This window comes from Talpa occidentalis, unplaced genomic scaffold, assembly GCF_014898055.3.
Source record: "Talpa occidentalis isolate TD23 unplaced genomic scaffold, MPIMG_talOcc4v2.1 talOcc4.14, whole genome shotgun sequence".
Classification (NCBI taxonomy): Eukaryota; Metazoa; Chordata; class Mammalia; order Eulipotyphla; family Talpidae; genus Talpa; species Talpa occidentalis.
In genome coordinates this window covers 10,815,435-10,828,776 of record NW_023601433.1, presented here as the reverse complement: position 1 = coordinate 10,828,776, position 13,342 = coordinate 10,815,435, and positions in this window count along the sequence as shown.

The following is a 13,342-nucleotide window of genomic DNA, read 5'->3' as shown; positions in this document are numbered from 1 at the left end:
CTAGCTAGGAAACAGATGATAGTGATGTTAATAAGAATGTTTTTTTATTCCTGAAAAAAATATGATATGACAAAACATACCACAAACAAAAATATCTGACTCAGAAAATTGCCTCTCAGAATTTATCCTAATAAAACTGATTTTTAAAAATTATATACAAAGATACAATAGCACTGTTTAAAATATCAAGCTGGAAACAATTTAATTGCATAGGAAAGGGGAGTTTAAATGCTGAAATACACCATCAAATCGTATAGAAATTTGTTTGTTAAAAGATTTATTCCACTAAAGAAAGTTTGAAAACTACTACTTTCCAGGAAAAATTTGTTTTTAGGTGATTGCAGATACATTGAAAAATATTAAAATAGCAATTAAAAAGGCAATTAAAAGTGAAAATAATGGAGCATTAAAGTGTATGAGAATGTGTAAAACTATGGATAAAGTTGGTGTAAAATCCATTAACATGGGGAAAAGTCAGAAAAAGGCTTCAAATAACAGAAAAGTTTGACTACTTTAATCAAAGAGTACAAATGCTATCTTAAAATTGCTTTATTATTAAATAAAATTAAAATCTTAGATTAAAAAACAGTAAAGCCTGTATCATGTGTAGAGAGGTATCAGTGTAGGGATCATGTCCTGTTTGGTATGTATTTCTTAAATCACACCATAGCAAGACCACGTATTGAAAATAGAAGAAAATTTACCATTTTGAGGGGAACGTAGGAAAAAAATCACATCACAATTGGTATCTTTGCCCCTTCTCTCATTCATTTCTTGGGGGTCATTTTCTCAGAGCAAAAACACTCAAAAGAATTGTGGGTTGGTCTAGTAATCTGAGGTCAAATCTCTTGACTTATAGGTGTTTAAGATGTGCTAGTGTCTAGATTGTTGTTTTTGATGAGAATTAATGTATTTAGCTAAATATCTGTATGATAGTTTGTTTCAAAAGCAAAACAAATTAATACTCATCAGAAAACATACAGTGCTATTCTGCTCTCTTACTCTGTGTTTTCTTTCAGGGGAGTATGGTCTGTGGAGGGAGTGATTCTTGCTTACTCAGCCAAAGAAGCTTTTGAGGACAAACACCATGTGAGTCTCATCTCTCTGTGAATCAGCCAACCCAATGCTGCTTGGGCTAACCCACCACTGAAGACTTCAACCAAACCCAACCAAATACTGAATTAGAAAGAAATGAAATGAATTAGATGATAGTCTAGACCACAGTAAAAATTTAAGTGAATACAAATGAAGCTTATAAGCTCTGTAAGAAAATTTATCCTACACCATTAAAAATATCTCTCCCACCATTTATTTTTCACATACCACACACTTTTCATTTTTAGAGCCTCTACAACATTGACATATTCTCTCTGTGCATTTTAACCTGTAATTTTCAGAAAGGGCAGGCAGAGGGGCTAACTCAGTGGTAGAGCATCTGACTGCACAAAAGGAAAACAAAGTCCTTTCTTGTACTCCTTTCAGAAGGATGCTTCAAAAAGAAGTCCTCTTCCCAGTGCATGCTTTCTAAGCTTTGCACCTTGACATGACGTGTTCACATCAGAAAAGTCAGAGATCTGACCGAAGAGCAGCTTGGAGAATGCTCACGATGTGGTTCTTGGATGTGACTTCCTGCCTTTTTCCAGATTTCCCAAACTGTGAAGGCTGCGCATGTAAAATGGGATAACGATGGTGAATGCACCACTAATTGCACATATTAGTTTTGGGGCTCAAAACAAATGACCAAATAAACTATGTAATACATATACTTATATATAGGTTTAGGTGCTATACAAATTCAGGTTATTGCTATAAAACCTGAAGATTGTATTTCTTATATTTACAATCTAGGTGTTTAAGAATTGAGCCCTCAGTATCTGAAACAGTACCATGTTTCAGATGGTGGGGTTGTCTGCATATCCACCTTGCTCTCACGCCCCCGTTCTCAAGAGAGAAACACATTCACAAAATGCCAGCCAACAGCCCACTCTCCCTTGACTCACAGTTTGCTTCCCACCCAGAACCCATAATCGCGACAGCCCCAATGGGCAATAGCAGACCCCCCCCCTCACCGCTCCTGCCTATCTGCAGGTCCAAACTGGATTTCCCTCCCCCTCATGGCCCAGATTGCTCCACCTCTTGCCCTGGGGCACTTTTTTTTTTTATTAAAGATTTGTTTATTTATTTATACAAGCACTGGGTACAGTCAGAAGCGCGGGAGAATCAGAGAATTCACTAGAGCCAGAGCAGGGAACAGAACAGGCAGACTGACGAAGTACACTGCTGAGGGGAGCAACGGGCAGCAGGAGAGGTCTGCGAGCCATGTGGGACCCTCGCCGGCAGCCGAGGATTGAACCAGCACTGCAAAGGCTGCGGGTAGCTTGGCAGCCCAGCGCTCAACCGCTGCACCACCGGGGAGGCCCGTTGCCCTGGGGCACTTGTTAGAGATGGATGTCAAAGAATGAATGGGTCTGTGCATGAGGACAAATATTTCAGGGCAAAGACAAAGAAGCTCAAATGGAGCAGGCCCTCCTAAGATTGACTGGAGGGGGCAGATGGTGACACAGATATCACTCCCCAGGCCGTAGTCCTGGGGCAGCAGAGAATGGCTGATCATCGTGCTGTGTCACATCTCTGTTGCTTTTGTCCACCCCTTACTTACTCTATAAAAGTGACCTTTTTTTTCCACACCATAACTGTCATTAGGCCAACACCATTATATTTTGAGGACTTAATTCTTATGAATTTCAAAGAAACTCACAAATATAATCCTCAGTGTCGATGAGGAGGCAATAAGATCAGTTTTACATTTGATTGCTAAAATGTAAATCACCAAACTTCCTGCAAAGCAAATTAATAGTTCATGTGCATGAAGAGATTTTAAAAATATTTTCATATTATATGACCCGGTCACTTTGAATTTACTTTTGAATGCCTCCTAAGGAAATAACCCAATGCTCGCAAAAGGCACGGACAAGAATGTCTGCTCCAAAATTACTGAAGAAGGAAATAGTGAAAACATTTTACACATCCAGCAATGGCTGATTGGTATAAGTTCATGAAGGCTTAACAACAGTTTCTATTGATTGTTACGCCATAGAGGGAGGAAAGCTGATTGTTCTAATGCACTAGATCTCTGTCAATTTATTCCAACCCTTTCTTAATCTATAAAAGTTATCTTTTATAGCTTTTCTATGAGGCTCATGGAATGATCCTGGGGCATCCTGGGTGTCACCTGTCTACACATACACTTACAGCCAGAGGAAGAAGAGTCTTAGTCTGGTGTTAGCACGGCATAGAATGTATATAACTTCAGTTAACTTTATAAGGTCTTCTAAGCTTTTCTTTAATAAGTTTCTGTTCCTTTCATGGGAGAAGAGTTTGGAGAAATCTTCTCTTTAAACTTTTTTTCTTTATTGTGGTAAAATATAGCAAATTTTATCATTATCAGCCCTTTATGCAAAACTGACATTAATAACATCTACCATGTTTTCGATCCAGTTCCAAAACTTCTCTGTCTCCTCCTCACAGAAACTCTCTCCATTAAGCAATAATCCCCCTTTCTTCCCAGCTCCCGAAGCCACTAATATTCTCTTTGTCTCTATGAATTTGCTTATTCTAGATATTTCGAATTCGCAGTCATGTATTTCTTCTTTTGTGTCTGGGTTATTTTACTCAACATTTTTTCAAGATTCATGCAAGTTGTCACAAGTGTCAGAATTTTCCTCCTTTTGAAGGCTGAATAATACTCCATTATTGGCTAGACCATAGTGTGTTTATCCTTCTTCTGCCAATGGACAATTGGATTGTTTCTACCTCTTGACCAGTGGGGTTAATGCTGTGGAATGGGGTGCACAAGCATCTGTTCCAACTCTGCTTTCAATTCTTTCAGGTGTGTGCCTAGGAGTGGGATTGCTGAGATCACATGACAATTATATAATTAACTTTTTGAGGATTCTGTTGCTCTTTTAATCAGAAAAAAATGCTCCATTTTCAATTTCAAGGTGATTCAGCTTCCAAGAATATCACGTAGGAAGGGACAGGATGATATTGATATTTATTGGTTGTAAAATTGAATGCCTCAAAATATTCTGAATTTTGACACGTGCCCACACCAGTTAGGAATCTATGCCAAATTTTAGAAAATGTCAATATAAATTTAATTTATCCAAATATCCGTAAGGGCTCCCCGTATGCCAAATATTTCAAGGCTGGGAGCTAAAAGAAACTTTGTGATCACTAACTCTTTTTGGAATGTTTCAAGCTGCAAAATCACCCCTGAGAAAAACCACATCATTTACTTTATTGCAATCTTTTGCCAACACTAAGATCTTTTCCTCACATTTCCACTCACTAAATTTTCAGTTCCAGGCAAACTCCAAGTATTTTCTTTTAGGAGTTAGGTATCTAATTTTTTTTTTAAATCAGAATGTCACTTTTAAAATTTAGTTTGAAATTCAATTCTGTTTGGTTTGAGGAAAATTTTCTTAGGTAACTTGCCAGAAAAGCATGATTGATTGTTTATGACTTGAATATTTTTAAAATGATAATCATGGAATTTAATAAAGTATATTGTTTCCTCTAGGGTTAAAAACAGCTACAAAGGCTCCAATTCAAATATGACATTTCACAATCCTGATTTTTTTCTACAAGAACCTTTTCTTATTAACCTGGCAAAAGAAATAAATCTGGCTAACAGTTTTTAAGACAGGGGATGTCTCCTTTTGTCTGCTTTGAAAACTGTTGGCTACATAGAGAATGTTCTGTAAATAGGAAGATGGATAAAGAATTGACAGGAAAGAAAGACTGTAAACATCTGAGTTTCAAACTTCTAGTTGTACAACCAAACTGTTTAATGTAAAGCCATAGGCACTAGGATATATCCCAGAAGAAAAAGCTTCATTGTGTTTTGTGATGGAGCAGATACCCACAAAATAGACATTTATATGGAGAGTGGAGACATTGTGAGGAAAACAGGAAAGCAGAAATTTAATAGGCAAAAGGGTCATAAAAGAATTCTTATAATGCAGTAAGGAAAAAAAAAAACAACAGTGATTTGACTTGAAAACTGGGAAAGAATTGAACTGGTAATACCCACAAGAGGAAACTGGACTGGCTAATAAGCGAATAAAAACAGGCTCAGCTCTAGCACTTGGGGAAATGCAAATTAAAACAACCATGGGAAGCATTTTATATCCATGATAATGGTAAAAAACAAACAACAACAAAAAAAAGGTCAAAACAAAAACAAACAAACAAAAAAAAGGTCCATTAATCTCAGGTAGCAGCATAGAAGCACAGAAATAGGATTGTCCTCCCTTGGTCGGGGCATAAATTGGTGAAGCTACTCTGATAAGTAATTTGGTAAAATCTGGAATAGTTGAAAATGTGCATGCTCTGTGATCTGGCAGTTTGGCAGCTAGGTGTGTTCTCTAGAGGAACTCTTACTCACGCACTTAAGGAATAAGTGCAAAATCCTCCAGTAAAATAAGAGGGCTTATGGGGAAAACAGGATTGAGGAAGATCACTCAAAACTCGTGGAATTTTGTCGCCCAAGAACTAACAAGAACAAAAATATTTTTAAAATCATGACAAAAATACAATATAGTATTGATGCCTTGTGTCCCAGATGCCTGTCCATCTGGGCTCCAGGATAGGTAAGTATGGGTGAACAGTAGCCTCTAGTAGATATCATTTATTTCCACAAAAAATAAAATTGTGGCCCTGGGGAATGCTTCTACTTTCTTTATTGTCTTCATCTGCAGTCCCAGCATCACCAGGTAAGTTTATTAGCGGCTAGCTTTGTGGTCCTTGAAGGCACTAAACCCTGTCCCTCTTTGCTCAGAAGAAAAACATCTCTGTAAATTTCCAGCTCAAGTCTGTATTCATTGCTAAGATTTTCTCTTTTAAGCGCTTGAAACAGTAACACCTTGGGAACAATCAAGTATCACCCAAGATGACTTTCAGGTTCTAGCTACATGCTTTCCTTATTGGACAACTGTGGATTTGGTAATTTGTGCAAAAATTGACCCACGTCGTAATAAGGATGTTCACCGTAGCGTTGTTTATTACAGCGAGGAGCTGAGCAGTGTACCTAAATGTCCCTCACTTGGGGATGGATAAGCAAAACATGGCATATGCCAACCATGGACATTATACAACAACCAATAAACTAGATTTTTATGCATTAACGTGAATAAACCTTGAAAACATAGTGTGTTTAAAAAGCAAGGTTCAGAGTAAGTGAAACTTTCAAAATCATGTAAAACAACACTGAGAATAAAATGTAGAAGTATAAGCATACAGGTTGGAAAGGTGCATACCAAAATAATGAACATAGTTTTCTCTGCAGTGGGCAGGAAGAGAATGCAAGCAGGATAAAGCCCTCTGTGAATGGTGTCTCTTTTCAGCAAATAAACCTCTAAAGCAAAAACGGAGATGTTGTCACTAGGTAATTCTCACTCGTGGGTAATGGGTCTCTTCAATACTTTAATTTTTCTGCATTAAAAATTTTCCCAATTAAGAAAGCACTGTGTAGTAGGCTTTTACTGAAAGTTTTGTATGTGCAAACATACCCCGAGTGTCCTTGGTGAGAAAAGAGCACAAATTGCTTACAAATCATCTGCTGGGAGTGCAGATGGGCAAAGGGAGTGTAAGGTGTGGGAAAAGGAAGAGCTGATTCCATCTCGGGGCATCAGGGCTGTTCCTGAGAAATGCCTGGGTTGCTTCAGAGGCTGGCGTTGAAGGGGTGGCGTTCACTAGCTATGAAGTTGCTTTAGCCACTTTCCACATGAAAATAAAAAGACAAGACAGTCCAATGGTTAGTGATTAATGGCACAGGAAACCCTAATTTCACTCATCTTAGATACGATTTGAATGAAGCAGAAATCAGGTTAACTCCACTTTGCTGAATAAATTCATTTTGCAAAGAGTATAAAAAAGTAGACAGACATTGAATGATTTCACTCGTTTGCAGAATATAAATACCAAAAAAAAAAAAAACACAAAACCCCAAAACCAATTACATGCAAACAAAAGAAATAAAAAGAATAACTATAAGAAAGAAAAAATCAAAATCAACAAACAACTATGAACCAGAGATACACTATGGGGGGTGGGGGCAGGGAAAAGAGGGATTGGGTTCAAAATAAGGGGGTTGCAATTGTATGGGGAATATAAAAATAAAATTCAAAAAAATTTCAACTTGGGGAAAAAAGAAAATAATGGTTACTACAGGGAATAAGAGAAAGGGTGGAGGAGATGGGACACAGAGGCAGATGGGGTGTGGGCATGGGTGGTTTGGGGGAGGCAATAAAAAATGTTCAATAAATGTTTAGTGAATGAAGAAAAAAGTATAAAAAGGTTTGTGCTTAAGGCTGCATTTAACATGCTAACGCACAAGCCGATCATCCTGGGAACACGGCTGACCCGCCCCTTCATTGTTAGTTTCCCTATCTGTGATCATGGTCACGATAATAATCACCGTTCCTGTCAGTTTAGGAAAATGAGACAAGACGGTTTTTCTGGCACAAAGCCTGGTCCAGAGTAAGCGCTAAGCAAAGGTAAGTTTTTTCTTCCTGTTCTGGAAGAATCTATTAAATACAAGCCATTTGCACTGATCAGCAATGATTATTATCCATTCTTTAAAGTAAATTTTTTATTACTGTTATTTTAATAAAACTTATTTTTATAATTTTGCAAATAATGAAAGGGAGACCTTATGTAATAGAGTCTACATTTCAAATACTTCCCTATTTCTCACATGTTCTTGCAACACAGGGGTAGTAATAACTTGGGCTTCAAAGAAAATTCACAGGGAGCCTCAGGGATGCCTGAGCCCTGGAAATCTTCTGCAAAATTGTGTTTGAATAGAGGCAGATTTTTCCAGATGATCCGTCTACCACGGCTGTAACCTTATGTGGTTTGTCTTTACTATAATCCAGCTTTCTGATTATATTCAAAATTTAAACTCCCTGCCTACCTTGATGATGATAAGATTAAGGAGGTGGGATTGGAGTGGGGTGTGGGGATAAAAAAAGAACATACTAGTTAAACAAGAGAAAAGCCTGGCACAGACCAATAAAAGCAGGGTGAACACAAGTCCCTTTACCCGTGGGGCTTTGAAAAACAAGACACAGTCAGCACCCAGCTGCAGCTGACCCACAAGCAGGTAGGTGAATGGAATGGTTTGGACAAGAATATTCAACGTATTGTCTTTTGTTAGATGAATTTGCTAGTGACTCAATTTGCTGTTTTTTTTTTTTTTTTTTCCTAGCCCCCATCCGTGTGCCCAGAGCTTGGAGTAAACAGAGTGTGATGCCAAAGGAATGAAAAAGTGGAGTGCCTTCACACTCCAGGTTGTGAGGGTTAGCACATGCGCATACCTGGCATCTAGGTCGTCTTCCCTGTTACCTGGTCGTCTCAGCTCATCACCAGCAGCCAGCCAGGCTTCAATCCATTTCCCAGGGCAGGATCAGACTCATAGTGCTCTCAAGCTTGTCCCTGTTTCCCAGTTCAGCAGCACCAGAGCCACACTCAAGTTGCTATGCCCAGTCCTCTGCACACCCTGTGTTACCAGAATTGTTCTGAATTTGAGGTAGCGAGGACTTCCCCCAGTACCTTTCTGCAGCAAGTGAGATGAATGGATCGTATCACACCATCTCAGCCATTCTTTCTTTTTTTCTGGTCTTAGTGGTGAATCATGAAGAAATATTTAGTGAAAATTGAATGTCTCCATTGCAAATATCAAAATTTGGAGAGTGAGGAAACCTCTCTGTCTGTGTACCCCAAGTGCTTCAGGAGGAGGCGCTGGTTTTCTGGAAATGTTCAGATCCCTTGGTCTTGCCCTCCCTCCCTCCACAGCCATGAATGGCATCTTTACCCCAAAGGAAGGTGCCCAGTGCCTTTCTTCCCTGGCCCCTTATGGGTGACTTGGGTGCCTTTATCTAGCCTGGGGTCCTCAGAGCTTCTTCAGGTGTTCCCACCTGCTTTCTCTTCCCAGGGTCAGGAACCTTCTGACTGTTGTCATGGTGAGCTGCTCACATCAATACAACTTTTTTTCTTCTTAGAAGAGGACACAGTCAATTTCCCCATGGGCACGGAGGTCAGCTTTTCAAAGGCCACAGAAACTTTCCCCTCATCTGGTGGGATTTTAGCAACTAGCAGTTTTTTCTACTTCTGCAGTGAGGGCCTTGGCTCCTTTGTTGTTAGGGTACCCGACAGACCCCAAGACTCCATCTCACCCCTCACCACAAGGTCTCCTCTGGGGTGTCTTGCAACAGGCAGGTTTTCAAAATTAAAAATTATGAGCTATCAAAGATGAGCACCTCAGACTTATGTCATGGATAATGCAATGTGACTTCAATCAAAATCAATAAATAAGGTAACTAGAGAGTTATCAAGATTATAATTAATTTTAAAAAGGGAAGTAGTGGAATCACTCATTCCAAAGGAGATTTGGAATCAGAAAAAGAATTCCTGAGACAGTTTGAAGCAGCACACACTTAGGTGTGGGAGATGGTCATATCTTTACCTACTCAGACTGTCCTTCTAAGTCCCAGAAACATCACAGAGGAACTGGACAGAAGGAAATGGAGCAGTCACTTTCACTCACCCAGTTCAAATTTCTTTTTTTTTTTTTGTAAAAAAAGATATATTTATTTATGCATTCAAGAGCTGGGTGTGGGGGGTGAGAGGATTCACCAGAAACAGAGCGGGGAACAGAACAGGCAGACTGACTGAAGTATACGGCTGAGGGGAGCAGCGGGTGAGTCAGGAGGGGTCTGCCATGCCGTGTGGGTAGTTCCCTGGTCAGGGCTTGAACTCGTGCTACAGTTGTTGCAGACAGCTTCATAGGTTGTGTCCTAACCCCTTGCACCACCAGAAAGGCCCCCAGTTCAAATTCTTAATCACAGACAGCAAAATGTGATTCTGGACCCTCAGATCATTCCATGAATCCACTGGAAATGCATGAACACAGGGTACAGTAGGCTGGGAGGACCAGCCTGAAAAGGGAGGACCCCCTGAAAAGGAAAATAAGCAAGGAGGATGAAGTCAGCTGAGAAGGAGAGCATGCATGAGCTGTTTATGGACCACACAATTCCAGAGCACTAACACTAGACTTGTGCAGTGCACAGCCTGTACCACCATCCATGGCAATCCTGAGTATGGCTTTTGGGATCCCCTTTACATGAAGCACACCCCAGAACAACAGTGTCTTCCCTGCCTCCTGTGTTCTATGCACTTTACAAACTTCAGCTCATTCATCCTCTCTAAAGCCCCCTGAACACCAGAAGAGTCACTGGGAGCTTTGTTGAAATGCATTCAAGGCTTTGCTCCCCAGAGTTCAAGCTAACGAAAGGATCCTGGGTGGTAGTCTGGGATGCTCCATTTTTACAGTTGATTCCCATGTGGGTGGCACAGAAAATACACTTGGAGAAACACTGACTTGCACCCTGGATTTTATTATCGCCATTTTGTAGATGGGGAACATTTCACTTACCCAAGATCACAGAGCTGGCAATTGGCAAAGAGAGGGTTTGAATGCAGAACTTCCTGGCTCCAAAACGTGGGCACTTTTCACAATACTCCCGACAGCTCTTTGTACCCACGTCCAAAACTTCAGTTCCCAAGGGACCCATATGTTTCTTTAAACTGATCTTATTAAAAATAAAACTTAGGGCCTCCCCGGTGGTGCTGCGGGTTGAGCACAGCACTGTGAGGCTGTCCGTAGAGCTGTGAGGCTGTCCTGGACGGCTGGTGAGAATCCCACATGGCGCGCAGACCTCTCCTGTCATGCCCGCTGCTCCCCTCAGCAGTGTACTTCGGTTCTTCTGCCTGTTCTGCTCCCCGCAGAATCCTCTCACCCTCCCGTGCCTCTGGCCTGTACCCCAGCTCTTATACAAAAATAAATAAAATCTTTTAAAATAAATAAATAAATAAAAATAAAACTTAGATTTACTTGAAAAGAAAAAAATTAGTTTATTGTTTCTGGAAATAGAAGGCCAGAGTCACTTGAGACTTGCTACAGATGGTCAGTCATTATAAAAGTGACATTGCAGAGCTGCCTGTGACAGAGCTGGGGACCACACCTGGATGGTGGGAGCTTTGTCTGTCTTGAAAGGACAGGACTGAAGCAGACCTGCCCCCACTGGTTCGCCCCTCCCCAACAACACCCATACAAATTTGACATTAATCTAGTATACATAAGGTTTTGTGATCTGAGTTCAAGCATGGATTCAGAGGTAAGGCTCTCTCTCCCCTGCCCCCCACCTCCACCAGGGGACATTTCCATGCCGTTTGATTCATGTGAATGTCTTCCTGGGCTGAGGCTCCCCTTTACTAAAGAGAAAAAAAAGGGTTAAGAACTTCTGTTAGAAATGAACATTTCCAGTCTTGTTTTTCTCTTTAACTTGCAATTGACTCTCCTCTTATCTAATCCTTTTTTTTAAGATTTATTTATTTATGCATATAAGAGCTGGGGTACAGGCCAGAGGTGCAGGGGGGTGGTGGTGTGAGAGGATTCACCAGAGACAGAGTGGGGAGCAGAACAGGCAGAGTGACTGATATACACCGCTGAGGGGAGCAGCAGGCAAGACAGGAGAGGTCTGCTGCACCATGTGGGTTGCTCCCTGCCAGGGGAATCGAACTTGTGCTGAAGTGATTGGCCACAGCTTGATAGCACTGTCTTTAACCCCTGAGCCACCAGGGAGGCCATCCTCTTGTCTAATCTTCCAGCATCACCCCCACGTGTGCTCCAGAGGGCTTCACCCCTCCCATCCAGGCTGGAGGAAGGGTAGAGGGCATGCATGTTCTGGCCCCAAAGGGAGGTCTGTGCTGGGAATGGATGGTGACCCAGAAAGTCACTCCCCACACGTCTACTATGTGCAGTCTGCACCTTTGATCCGGCTGCTGTGCTAAATTGGAGCATTTCTCTCTAGCTTTTTTCCTTCTTAAAAAATAATAAATGGAGCAATAAGTAAATGGATGGCAGATGGCGAAAGCCAGGTTCTCACTGCTAGAAGGGGGGCCAGGGAGGAGGCCAGAATGATCCATGGCTATTGGCTTAGAGTTGGAGCCTCTGAGTGAGACTCTAGTCTGAGACTCAGCATGAATTTATCTTTAGTTTAATCTAGGTACAGACAGGTATAAATGCGCAAGTCAATATATACACATTTGCTTGTTCTATCAGCTAAGAAGTCCTGGAAGCAATGAGACCCCAGTAATAACAAGCACATCTAGTCCCCAGATCTTGGTTTCCAATGGAATTCTCTAGTAGAAGAAACCGGTAGTCTTCAAAGAAATAAGTAATTCTAGGATAGGGGTAGGAAATACATGAGACGACCTGGAGTATCAAGCAGTCAGAAAGTAAGGAAATGTTTTTTTTTTAAAAAAAAAAAAGGAAGAAAACAGAGAGAAACCTAAAAGCAACAAAACACAATAATGGGATATGTCAAAGGGACCCAGGAGCCAACTGAAGGAGCTCCCACTCGCCAAGATGAAACAAGTCAAGCAAAACAAAATAATGAGGTGGTATTGGATTACAACCCCAAAGATGAAATAAATACATGAGTCCATACTGATATAAATAATGATCAAGGAAGTAAACAAATTGGGGGTTGGGGGGTAGAGAAATCTCCCATGCAGAACAATCCCAAATAATTTATGGAGATACTCTGCCCTGGAGGGAAAGGATATCTCCCCACTCTTTTGGCAAGGTGACACGTAAAGAGAACCGAGTGGAAAGAGCAGAAAGGTAACTATGGTGGAGAAACCTGATAAATCCAACCTCCGCCAGATGATCAAGGTCAACACCAGCAGTAGGAAGTCGTCATGACAGTGTGCATCCTTCGTGATGTGTTAAGAAGAGGATTTTACCTCCATGGCCTCCTTCCATAACTTAGCACCCTAGTGTAATCATGAGGAAAACACCAGCCAACTTCAACCGAGAGGACATCCTAAAATACCCCAATAATATCGTGGGGGTCATCAAACACAAGGCCAGTCTGAGAAGTTGTCCCAGTGACATCTAAATATGATGGGAGATCCTAGCTGTGACCCTGGAATAAGAAATAGTAGGGGAAAGCTGAGGTAATTGAAAGAAGGTATGGACTGTAGTTAACAATGAGACTGTATCAAGGTTGGTGCATTAATTGTGACAAATGTACCACACTAATGTGAGTTGTTAAAAATAGGGGACTGTGCCTCCCCGGTGGCGCATTGGTTGAGCGCTGGGCTGCGAAGCTGCCCTGCAGCCTCGGCAGCGCCAGTTTGATCCCCTGCTGCAGGCGAGGGTCCCATATGGTGTGGAGACCTCTCCTGCCGCCCGCTGCTCCCCTCAACAGTA